At 39.9% G+C, this 13,101-nt stretch overlaps 1 long non-coding RNA gene across 5 annotated transcripts in view; it reads left to right on the top strand.

Moving 5' to 3' along the window:
* Window positions 1-13,101, top strand: part of LOC141775684 (uncharacterized) — a 241,819-nt gene that overhangs the window by 72,291 nt on the left and 156,427 nt on the right. For all 5 annotated transcript variants that reach the window (XR_012595652.1, XR_012595655.1, XR_012595653.1 and 2 more), the window contains exon 2: window positions 5,325-5,493. This is a non-coding gene — a long non-coding RNA (uncharacterized LOC141775684). The remainder of the gene's footprint in view (window positions 1-5,324; window positions 5,494-13,101) is intronic.

The following is a 13,101-nucleotide window of genomic DNA, read 5'->3' as shown; positions in this document are numbered from 1 at the left end:
GATTTTTTTCTGTAAGCTTTCACTAATTCTGGTCAGTTTTCTACCTCTTGGTGACATAGTTGTAAACTTGTCTATAGACATTTACAGTTTTTAGGTGGAATCATTACTCAACATGCGTGTCTCATGTGCCCATTTGCACATGAAGCGTTCTCATTAACCACCAGATGGATTTTGCCTCATAGGAGAGGAATAATTAAGTTGAAATCAATACGAGAATTACAGCGGTGAAACTGGAACCTACAGTACATTAGCTGTAAAGTATTCCCGCTGCAAAAAATCCTTATCTCCACTCTGTGACGACCCTGTAGGGAAATTGACTTCATCCTCAGAGAGGCATAATCTCAAATATAACTCTACACCTTAAATGTGGCAATTACAGCCATTTACAGGCGAGAGCTGGAGTCTTCAATACGAGCTGGGAAAATAATTGACCAGAGTATCTGATATTCTACAACTTCAGAGATGTACTGACACTGCAAAAATAGCTACAATAAGATAAGATTTGAATGATGTAGAGAATTTAACTCCAATTTAAAGCAGCTACATCATTTAATCAAGGTTTAATTTAGAGCTTTCTTATAAGACTGCCAATTGTTAAAGAAAAGTAAAAGTTTCACATGAATTATACATGTGCACTACAGTAGTGAAGAGAAGGAGTCAGTTTTTGGCATTTCCCCGTCCCTTGACAGACGCAGAACAAAGAGACTGGAGAGGTTGGAGGAAAAAGACAGAGGTCTCAGACTGATTTGATCCCTGGAGATTGAAGGATGAGCTTTCTTTCAGCCTTTTTACACATCTTTCTAAGAGAAAATATTTTCTTTTATCGAAGAGTTACAGTTACCTTTGTACGATTTTAGTATTATAATGGTATAATTTATGACCACCTGGCTCTCATATGCATCTCACGTCTTTCAGATGTGAAATAATCTGTTACTCCAAGTTTTTCCTTTTTAAGCTGTTTGGAGCATATAATTAAGATATACTGGATAAGCAAATTAAAGTGAAATAAACCAATGTGAAAGGCTTGCTCGTAATGATGAGAGAATTATAACCCGACTCTGCAGCTCCCCTCGGCTTTACAGAGCTTTATAGCGTCTTTCGGCTCATTTTTTAACTGTCCAGCCTGCAACTTTAGTGTTGTTTCGTCTGCAGCTGGCAGCTGTTTTCTGTGATAAAGCTCTAAAAGCCCACTGTACACTACCTGCTCAGCACCAAACAGTCAGACAGACACAATTTGTGACTATAGCTGGTGAACATAGTGGAGCATTTAGCAGCTAAAGAGCCAGCTATTTCCATCAGGAGTTGGTAGAGACCAAAACAGAGCTAAAAGAGGGTGAATATTGGACTTACATATGTCGGATGGAAACAAGCACATTTTGTTGTGTATTACTTTTGCGTATAACAAATACTTTTGTAAGTCTGCGGACGGCCGCAGCAAGTGACATAGTACAACAAACGATGCACAGAGCAGATGACTTAGTATATTGAGGGACCGTGAATGAAAATACGTTGAATAAAAACTTAATTGAATAATAACGGGTAGAAAGTCGGTCGTGTCTAGAAGAGAACCCACATAAATTTGATCTGAGATCTGCAAAAACTTGCAAAAACTCTCGTGAGACTCGCTGCCCGACGATCTACCTTAACCTTTACTATTTTAGGTCAGTGCCTAACCTTAACAATCTCTCCAGAGTTTCCCCAGTTTGCTGGTTCCCTTCTAGATACTACCGAAAAAGTCCCCAACTGGTTGGCGGGAGGGGAGGTGGACGGGTCCAACAAACACAGGAGACTGCTGTTTGTGTCCCGTGTGAAACATAAGTCATTTGTTGCATTTTCGTTTTGTTTTCAAGTCATTTCAAGCCATTCCATGATGATTTTTTTACTAAACCTAACCCAGAAGTTTTGTTGCCTAAATCTAACTAAGTACTTTTGTTGCATTTTCGTTTTGTTTTGTTTCAATTTACAACGTTAATCACGTTTTGAACTGTTTACAACTGCGACCGCAATCCGGAGACAGAGTTGCTGCTGGATGTGCTTTCTATCTAACTTATTATTTACAGTAGTTTACATTTAACAAGACACTAAAATGGTAGCCAGGTAGTTAGAGCTTCTATAGCATTCATTACATTCATTGTAACCCTGTATAAGTTAGTAGATACATAGATAGATGGATAGATAGATAGATAGATAGATAGATAGATAGATAGATAGATCTAGTAAACTTACACTTTGACATATACAGTATATTGACATTGTATGTTGTTTTCCTTTTGTTGCATTGAAATATGCATCTATTTTTCCTACTCGCCTCATTTCATACCTGCCTGTACATAATATCTATAGTTTGTTGTTGTTTATCGTTGTTTACCTCTATGTCTCTGTGTATCTTCCTGCACATTTGCTCTCTGCACTTTGTGTAAAATCAATGAGAGTCGAACTCTGTGCACGCCCAAACACACTTGGCCAATAAAGTTGATTCTGAATCTTATTTCTCAAAAGTAGACCTGACTTGGTTAAGTTTGGCCTCTCTGGAGAACCACAGATAGTTTTTCGTAGTGGAGGAGTGCTAAAGGTCTAGGAATACTACTACACCCACACCTACTTTACATATGGACTAAGAAATGGCAGAGCAATTAAGGCACAGACACAGAAAGGGAACATTTATCTCACTGTGTCTTTTAAAGTCAAATGGCAGTGAGAAAAAAACAGTCTAATCTCATTATGTCCTCATCCCTGCCTGTCATAATTAAGATTCAGTCAAACATATTGAGGCTATCATAACTGATGGACCGAACAGGAGCGCACACTCAGTTCCTAGCAGTAATATATGAAAGCAGATGCATCCTGTCATCAAACTGTGGAACATAATAACAAGACAAACTAAATTAAAGCTGTTTAAATTGGCAGTTCTACAGTATCAACCTGCTGCAAGCTTTAAGCGTTAATCAGCCAACAGTTGTCGCAGTGGAATGCTGTAGTACTGGTATGCCAAAAAAAGTACCACAAGAGAGAGAGAATAAAATGAGACTATAGCTGCAGAAACTTTGGCTCGCAGTACTCGTTACAGCTGACAGCCATGACGTCTGTGCTGCTGTTCACCAGCAAGTTAAAGTTGAGGGCGTCATCCTCGGCAAGTAAAGGCGATACTGATTGTGATTCAGCAGTCGCAAACACCCAAATCCCTTTAGAGCCCCGGCAAGTGGATTCACTGTCAAGGTCCGGCGGTGACAACAAGACTAATTACTCCATAATGGGAATCATCCCTCTCTTTCAACCCGAGACGGGAGTCCTGGATCGCTGAGAACTGGCTGGGTGATTACAATGTGGCCTCATAAGGATCGGCCATACATACAGATTAACTGTGGTCCAATCCATCAAAACAGAGAGCTGGTTGTTAGCGCTGCGAGTTAGCATGCAGTTCCATCAAAATGCCCCCCCCTGGACGATTTTGTCTGGTCTGACTTGTTTCCTTGTGGGTCTGTGAATCGGGTGCTTACATATGGTAATGCATATTCAGCAGCCTTTAAGTCGTCTGCTGCCTGAGAGTGAGGTGAGAAAGTTTTGGGGTGTGAATGTGTTAATTTACATGTACAGTTGGTTTGAAACTTTCTGTTCAGCCACATTATAATTGTATGCTTTATTTCATGTGGTTGTAATTAGGGCTGTCGAAGTTAACGCGGTAATAACGCGTTAACGCAAGTTTATTGTAACGGCACTAATTTCTTTAATGCACTAATGCAACTTGCGATTTTGAGATTGTAGTGAGCTCAGTTTTAAAGCTAGAGTGAAGATTTTGGCATCATATGAAACTATAAAAGATAACTATAAAGCATCCATAAGTACCAACCATGTCATACTAGCACGTCGCGAAAGAGGCCAAATAATGCGCCAAACTGGCGCTAAATTTCGGCGAGGAAAACTGGCATGGCCATTTTCAAAGGGGTCCCTTGACCTCTGACCTCAAGATATGTGAATGAAAATGGGTTCTATGGGTACCCATGAGTCTCCCTTTGACAGACATGCCCACTTTATGATAATCACATGCAGTTTGGGGCAAGTCATAGCTAAATGCAGTACCTGTGAGGGTTTCTGGACAATGTTTGTCATTGTTTTGTGTTGTTAATTGATTTCCAATAATAAATATATACATACATTTGCATAATAAAGCACATTTGTCCACTCCAATGTTGATAAGAGTATTAAAAACTTGACAAATTTCCCTTTTAAGGTACATTTTGAAAGGATAAAAAATGTGCGATTAATAGTGATTAACTACGGACAATCATGCGATTAATCACGATTAAATGTTTTAATCGATTGACAGCCTTAGTTGTTATTCAAAATATACAAAATTTTTGACTTTTGAATCAGCAAAATGATTGTGTCAAAAATATCTAACTCTTTGGTATAATCAAGTTTAGTAGACTGGAACATTTATACAAACATCTGTCAGCTGGATAATATGCAGGAGTGCAGATCAATAAAAAAAACAAGTGCGTTCTTGGATTTTCATTCTGTATAATCAATGAATTTCAGCTTGTATTTCCCAAGATAACAGAAACCACCAAACAAAACCACATCTGAATAAATTTTCCTTTTGAGATCCGTTTGATTTCAGCAGCAAGATCCGTCAAAATATTATTAAATTACTTCATATTCATTCAACAAAAAGAGTCGTGGTTTCTCATTTTTCCTGCACTGGCCTTACAGTCTCACAGCAAACACTTAAATCTTTCTCAAAAATCAATTTCTTCCTTCAATAGATTTCTCCTCGAGAGTCGCTCTCGTCACATTTTTAAAGCTGTTTATGTATTGCCCGGCGTCGGCTGACAGCTGGCATGAAGTGTAGACTGACATTTGAGAGTAGATAGACAGCCTCCGTCCACGGTCGCGAGCACGAGAGACAAATGTGACGAGCAGCGAGGCAGAGAACGAAGCCGGCCCGTGATTGATACAGGTGCCACCGCGAGAGGTCAGAGCCATGCCTCAAAAAACGGGGCCATCGATTCTCATGCCCTTTAAACAAACAAAGGGACATCTCTGCACCGAGCCGCCGTTGTGCTGTTACAGGCTCCGACTTCTGCCAGCCCCTCCGAAATAACTCCTCACATCAACATACAGCTGAGTGTTCAAACGTGGTTGAATAACAGCTACGTTTCTTTCTATATATGTCAGTATTTTTGTATTTTTGCATTGTCACTGCAGTGTTCTCCATGCAGCGCTGAAACCCAATTTTGCCTCACTTTGGGGGAAAAACACCACTCTATATTTAGTTTTAATGCCTTTCCTCTATCTCCATTTGTCTCGTGTCTTTTTCCTGATAGAGCGCTGTTGAGAGTTTCTGGGGCATCGCCGAACTCCATTCCCCTCCTGCTAAGGCAGCTGTTTAGAGGCCCTCATCAATAAGACAAGACTGTAAGGAAACCAGCATGAAGAGCACGGCGGCCTCCTTCCCTTCCACATCCCACAATAACACCCACTGGCCAATCTGAGGTGAGAGAAACCACAGTAAACACAGTCTCTTGGTGGGCTAATAACATGAAATGAGGCCTATCATTTATCACACGTGTGTGCCACTGGTGCGCTCCAAAAGAAGCCGTGTGTGAAGGGCCGGACACACGTTTGTGAGGTGATTATCTCCTTAAACGCAGAGAGAAACGGGGCCTGCGTGGAGCAGTTGGTGGGCTGCAGTAAAGGTCAGGCGTTAAGAGCGAGTGCGAGAGGTCTTTGCCACTTCAAACATCCGGCTCCACAATTTGCACATGGTTCTGTTTAACGCCCACGTCTCCCTGCGGTTCAGCCGGCAATATGTTAGAGCCAGATAGCCTCAAATATAAAGACCGCAATCGTTGATTTTCTTCCATCTGCTGACCACTCCAAACAATCTCATTTCACATATATGCCTTTGTTGTCGCCATATGAAAGTATTTTTGATGAATTGGGCTCGTTAATCACAAAAGCTATGTTCCGCTATGAAAATCCAATTCAAAATCTTTTTTTTTATTAAGTTTTTATTTTTGTGCATAAAACTGAAAGTACTGTGCATGTTAACTTATAACTTTTTTACAATCAGAAAGATAGAAAAAGAAAACACAATAAAGAAAATAAACAGAAAACAAACAGAAAAGTCATGGTTACAAGTCTCCATTATCAAAGAAGGTTGTTTACAAGTCCATAAGCATTTCCCACTGTGTCATAAATCATCCATTTCTTCCATTTACTAACAAAAACATTTTCTCTCAGTCTAAGCTGGAAAGTCATTTTTTCCATAGTATAAATCTCCCTTATGATTTCTAACCATTGTGCTATTGTAAGGGGTTCAGTCTTGTACCAGTTTCCTGTTATTTCCTTCTTACTTGTGATCAATAATATCTTGGTTAAATATCTCATAATATATGGCTTTAATTATTGCATTTTCTCCAGTTTGTTGGTGTTATAAAATATAAACTGTGCTTCAGACGTTCTCCTGCTCGGCTGCGTTTTTAATTTCATGTCTTGCTTCCTGTAAATTATTAATGCTATACTAGACGTTATTAATATTAGCTATATTGTATGTTGTCAGATCTGCAAATAGAAATTGTAATACATTTGAGCTGCAAATAACATTATTTATTATCAATTACTTGTTATGCCTTTGCGACAGCCGTGGCTGGAAGCATTATGTTTTCGGGTTGTCCGTTAGTCTGGTGCATTCTTGTGAACGCGATATCTCTGGTACACCTTGAGGGAATTTTTTTAAATTTGGCAAAAATGTTCAGCTGTACTCAAAGATGAACTGATTCGATTTTGGTGGTCAAAGGTCACTGTGACCTTACGCCCGTCCCATTCTTGCGAAAGTGATATCTCAGGAACGCCTAGAGGGAATTGTATTACATCTGGCACACATCCACTTGGACTCAAGAATGAACTGATTAGATTTTGGTGGTCAAAGGTCACTGTGACCTCACAAAACACAAAACCCTGACAAATGTTAAATTGTTGACACATTATAACATTTCTGTTATTGAAAGGAATGGCAGGAATGTGTATGGCGCCCGAATGCGCTGCATGTGCACCCTTGTGCGTATGCATGTTACAAACAAAGAGGTGACCCACGCATTGCATTACTCCATGGCACTACTTGTGGTCAAACTCAGCTCCAGGAGGTAGCTTTAACTGTTACCGTCATCTTTATCATCTGGTAGTAGTAGTAGTAGTAGTAGTAGTAGTAGTAGTTGTCATTTATTCCGGTCCTAAATGCACATAATAAAGAATAGATAACAGTAAGGCAATCAATTAAATAGGAACAAAAGATTGGTTGATTCAGGTTGAAGCTTAAGCTTATTATACTTGCCCTTTTTACTTAGAATATTCTAACAGGTAACTCATTCACTTCTTAGTTTAGGCTAAACAAAAGCAAGACAAAACAAGTGACAACTCAGTGAAGATTGTTGTTGAAATGTCAGATGTCCCATCACAGTACATACCTTTGTCGCTACTCTTTAAAAAGCAAGTTTGAGGAATTGTTCGTGTTTATTGTTTGTCAAGAAAGAACTTTTTATTTTGTTGTTGACATCCTTGGGTTTAAAAAATCAGGCGGCCTCAAATACTGACAAAACGAAACATTGACAGAAATCCGATCTTTAAACGCTCACTCCGTACCACATATAAATGTGCACTGATGGTCTTAACGGAGAGCGTTTGATGGCATTTAATGAAACAGATTGCAGCGTTTCATCCTTATTATCCGGCTGGCTGTGGTGTTTCCACTCTGGGCAGCGAACGGTAATTCCCTGTGATTAATTCTTACAGGACCGGATCGGTGCAATTTACTAAAGAAATCTAATGAGCCCTTTTTAGGAGATGAATGTGCATTATTTACCTTAATTGAGATAATTGTGCAGTCCATGATTCAGTATGTCTCTTGTTCACAGTATTATACCGTATGTACGAGGGAGGATTGATAAACAGTATATTTTCGATCACGTGTGGAAGTTCTGGGATTTAATGGAGTTCTTTTAAGTGGATTAGCAGGAAAGATTTCTTCATTACACATCTTCTCTCTGTGTTACATAATAAATTCTTAAATTTGTATGTAGCGCACGCTCTCTGTGCACACCTCCATACCAAAACAACTGAGCTGTGCAGGAAGTAACTGAGCTGTGCTTCTGAGTGTGCTGTAGAAAATCGAGGCAAGCTCTCAGCGGGGAGTGCGACGGAGTGATGTAAGACACGAGTGTGTACAGTGAGTGGAAAGGTCATCGACGAGAGACCCATAAATCGTTCTGACACTCAAACACTCAGGCACATGTTTCTAATCAGCTTGGGTTCAAATAATATTATGGTTGAAGAATTCAGCGTCGCAGTCATTAGCCGTTATCAAAGACTAACTTTAGTGCGGGGAGACTCGGGGGGATGGGGGGGGGCTTATGGGTTTAAAAAAACACTGAGAACTCCAGGCATGAAGAATAATTACGTACATTCACGGTGAGTGGTTCAGGCAGGTGGAATGCTTTCCGCTTTACTGCTCAAACTTGTATTTTCTACAGGCTGATCAAATATTTCAGTTAAAACGTCACTTACAGAGGGAAACATTTTGTGTTCGCCGTCTCACACACACACATGTCTAGAGCTCCTCCAGCTGGATCAAAACTTTAACAAACACTTAAACCAACAACAACTGCGAGTCCAAAACCTTAACAAGTTAGTTTATTTGTATCCCTTCGTGCCTGCTGCGCGGCAAGCAATTATTCCACTACATACATCTCACTGAAGGCTGTTTGGTTACCCATTCTGCACCGGGGGATGAGCTTGGCAGCAGCATGTTGACAGTCATTTCCACAATGGACTCCCTCTTTTTCAAATAACTCCAGCTAGTAATTTGCTCGTACATCTTTTGGAACAGCTCACCCAGCCACAAAAAAAGCCCTAAATCCTGGAGCTAAAACAAGGATTCAGCGCTAAAGGAGATTTTTGTTTTTAGTGGGTTTTTTTTATTGTGAGATAGAGGAAATGAGGCTGTTTCGGTGGGAGTCGGTACTTCCTGTGTGTGCCGGTCTCTGAGGTTAATTATTACAGTACAGACAGTAATTTGCTCTTTGTATTGGTACTTATCTCCCCTCACAGCTGGTGTGTTTTGCCGAGTGGACGGCCATTAATCAAACCTTTCTCCTGCAGGAAGTTGGACTATCCATCACCTCTCTCTCTCTTTCTCTCTCTCTTCCCCCCTGTGCTGCCTCTCCTGTCCCACCAGACACTAAACCTTTTCATTTTACATGCCCAACTGCAACCTTGAATACCATTTCTGCATTTTCCTGCTGTTATAGGTTGAGTGAATCATGTGCGCAAATTGGAGCGTTTTACAGGAAGTGGGTGTGATTGGTTGAAGTGGGCTGTTTGTCAGTCGCTCTGGAAGGATCGAGTAAGGGAGCGCAATCATTTTCCGTCCACTCGGCTGACACTGAAATACCTTTTCACGGGCTGCACTATTAATCATTGAGCCGTTAAACTTTGCTTCACTCTGCCTGTCAGACTCCTCAAAGGCCCGTGAATTAAAACAGGACAGAAGCACAGTTGATGTTAAGTAGAGCCACGTCATTATTGATTACCAGGCTCGCCTGTGTCATCTTGTTTTGGTTCAGTGTATTCTTAGTGAGGCCAAAGGGCAGTTTCAGCTACAGCTGAGACTTGACAAGACTCTGTAGCTGTGTCCCAATTCTGTACTTCATTTCAAGGAGGTTTTTGAAAATGTAGTGTGTTTATACTTGAAAAGTTACTAAATAAAATAGTCTCAGATTCAGTATGCATAGTAGATCCATATAGTCCATGGTTGATTTTTAATTGCGCTGTCAGCTGCATCACTGGTTCCCAATCTGGGGGGTCCCGACCCTCATTTTAATATACATTGCAAAAATACAGTAAAACTAAATTAAATTGTTATTTAAGTTTGGATTATTATTCAAGATATAAACAGGATAAGGGCATGGTGAATACCTAAACGCAAGCTATATTCACAGAGCCTTCCTTCTCTGATAAACAGCCTCGTCCTGTATTAAAAGAGTACTCAGTTAAAACAACCAAAGAGCTGATAGAACAATGGCCAAGTGTCATGGGGAAGAAAACACTGAATTTGTCAAAAAGAAGCCTATTAAGAATGAATGATATGTTAATACACAATGCAGATAATCGTATTAAAAGTCCCTAAAAATAACAGGAAAACTCATCTCTGATGCAATATTCACAGGAAATAATGTGCAGCAGGACACCAACAAAACTACTCCTTTGGGATGCCGCTGCCAATTAAACTTCACAAAGTGAGTGTAAAATGTCTTCCTAAAGATTTGATACTCAACTTTATTTTGAAGTGAATTTCTGGGGTTGTCTCACTTCCACTTACTCCACTTTCATTTGAGTGTGCTTCTGATGGACACTATTGTCCCACAATTCAATGCAAAAAATAAATGCTTATGCGAGCTCAATGAAGATCTTAGAAATTAAAAAAGAAAAGTATGAAGTATTTAGGAAAATCATTTTATTCATGTTTGTTTGTATGTATTTTATACCACTTCCTGTTAGTACAAAACATAAAAGTACATTTGCCCCTTGTTTAAAGACACTAAAATTAACGTCTACTGAAGTCAACGACTTCTGCGGGTGTTTCAAATTAAAAGCCTACCAGGATCAAAAGGATTGTGCCCTTTGAGCTACTGGTGAGGCTTTTAATGTGAAACACTGGGGCAGGAAATGTTTAGTTTCACTGACGGTAGCACTCGAAAAATGGCGACTGAAGCGACAGGAAAATAATTAGTGATAGAAATTAGTATTTCTGTTAGAGAGGAGAAACTCGGGGGAGCAAAATGATTAGTATTAATGACTGTTGTTTAACTGATGGGTCAAGTGCAGGTTACATTATCCTTAATTTATCAAGACAACAAGTAAACATGGAGGAAGTTTTGAGTTTCCATTAAGAATGGGAGCAGATGAGAAAACATGGAGGCCTCTTACTAAATACGATCATAAAATATTCATATAAATGAGGTGAAATTAGAAATAAAGGCTTGTGTCTCATGGATGGGGCTCCATTCCTGCACTTTAAGGTCGTCTTTAAAAATGTGTCTTTTTACTTTCTCCACACAAAGTCTTGTTTCCATCTACTTCATAGAGACCGCCACTGGCCTGTCCTCACTATCAGCTCTGCTTTGTTCCTCTTTGCTCTGCCACTCTATAGCAGATCTGTAAAACAGTGGGTGATCTGCCAGCTTGTTCCTTTAAAGACCCTTCCAAGTCTTTTGTCTGGGATGCAGCTCACAGGCAGACACCCACACACAGACAGTAACACACACACACACGCACACACAACCCAAGAATCCTCATTAGGTTTATGAGCTGTAACCCGGCTGCATCATAAATAATCCAATCTCCTCAAAACAATGCAAAAAAGGAGCCTCCTAGGTGCGATGCTTTCCTTGTTTCAGGGTGCAGCCAGATAAAGAAAGCCTCGTTAAAAACAAATGCAAGAGAAAAAATCGAAGCGCAATTTATGGACATGGTATACGGAGAGGATTTCAGTTACAGAGGTGGTAAACTGAGAGCCGTTCTGCTGCCTGACTCTGATCTTGCCTCAAACCAAAATGCACTTATTCTATTTTTTGCATGAGCAGAAGCATAAGGGCTCAAGCTGAGTAAAACAATGATTCAAGGTTGCGGGTGATAAATGAGCGCGTCTGCTCTGATAGCAGAAGGTCATGTGCATCGGCCCCCAGTGTGCGTCTGCCATCTAGCACGCAGCAAGGGTGCACTGTTGGCATGCCACGACACGACAACGCTTTTTTTTTTCACAGCTTCAGCGATTGCCACGGGACAATTTCATTGTTTTGTGCATCGAGCTGGAGGCACGCTTAGGATGGGCTCTGGAAACAGGCAATTTAGCTTAACTTGTCCAACAGATGTTGGATTATTCTATTTTTTAGCCTTATAGTATGAAAGCAGGACTGAGTGCGTTGCTTAAGGAGAAAAGCTTGCCGGTGGAGACACTCTGGTTTGATCCTTGCAGCTATCGTAGCAAAGATGTGTTAGTGGAGACGAGACAGACTGATGAGAAACTGTTATGTATGTTATGTACAGAGGGCACTGAAATTGTAGGTGTCACTGCTGAAAATAGCTTTCCTAAGTGATGTGAATTATCTGCATTCATAATTTATGTAAGTCAGAATGATGGATGTGTGAATAGATAAACCTTCCTCTCTTTGCAAAATCTGTACTTGTTCACTAAAATCTATTGCGTGTCAGAGTAGAGTTGCAACTATTAGTGGATTAATCGTTTAGACGATCGACAGAAAATTAATCTGCAACCATTTTGATGATTCGTTAATCCTTTTACTTATTTTTCAAGCCAAAATGCTAAATATTCGCTGGTTCCAGTTTGTCAAATGTGAAGATGTGATGCTTTTCTTTGTCATGTAATGTAAATATCTTTAGTGGGCCTGTCAAAGTTAACACGATAATGACGCGTTAATGCAAATTTGTTTTAACGCCACTAATTTCTTGAACGCATTAACACAACTTGCGATTTTTAGGTTGTAAAGAGCTCATTGGTACCAACTATGTCATACTAGCTTGTCGCCAAGGAGGTTAAATAACGTTCCAAAGTTACGATAAATTTGGGTGAGGAAAAACTGGCATGGCCATTTTCAAAGAGGCCCCTTGACTTCTGGCCTCAAAACATGTGAATGAAAATGGGTTCTATGGGTACCCACAAGTCTCCCCTTTACAGACATGCCCACTTTATGGTAATCACATGCAGTTTGGGGCAAGTCATAGTCAAGTCAGAACACTGACACACTGACAGCTGTTGTTGCCTGTTGGTCTTCAGTTTGCCATGTTATGATTTGAGCATATTTTTTATGCTAAATGCAGTACCTGTTAGGGTTTCTGGACAATATTTGTCATTGTTTTGTGTTGTTAATTGATTTCCAATAATAAATATATACATACATTTTCATAAAGCAAGCACAATTGCCCACTTCCATGTTGATAAGAGTATTAAATACTTGACAAATCTCCCTTTAAGGTACATTTTGAACGATAAAAAATGTGCAAAAATGTATTACACAGCTGAATAAT

This window comes from Sebastes fasciatus, chromosome 10, assembly GCF_043250625.1.
Source record: "Sebastes fasciatus isolate fSebFas1 chromosome 10, fSebFas1.pri, whole genome shotgun sequence".
NCBI classification, from domain to species: Eukaryota; Metazoa; Chordata; class Actinopteri; order Perciformes; family Sebastidae; genus Sebastes; species Sebastes fasciatus.
The sequence above is the reverse complement of the archived record's forward strand: the minus strand, read 5'-3'. Positions and strand labels throughout refer to the sequence as shown.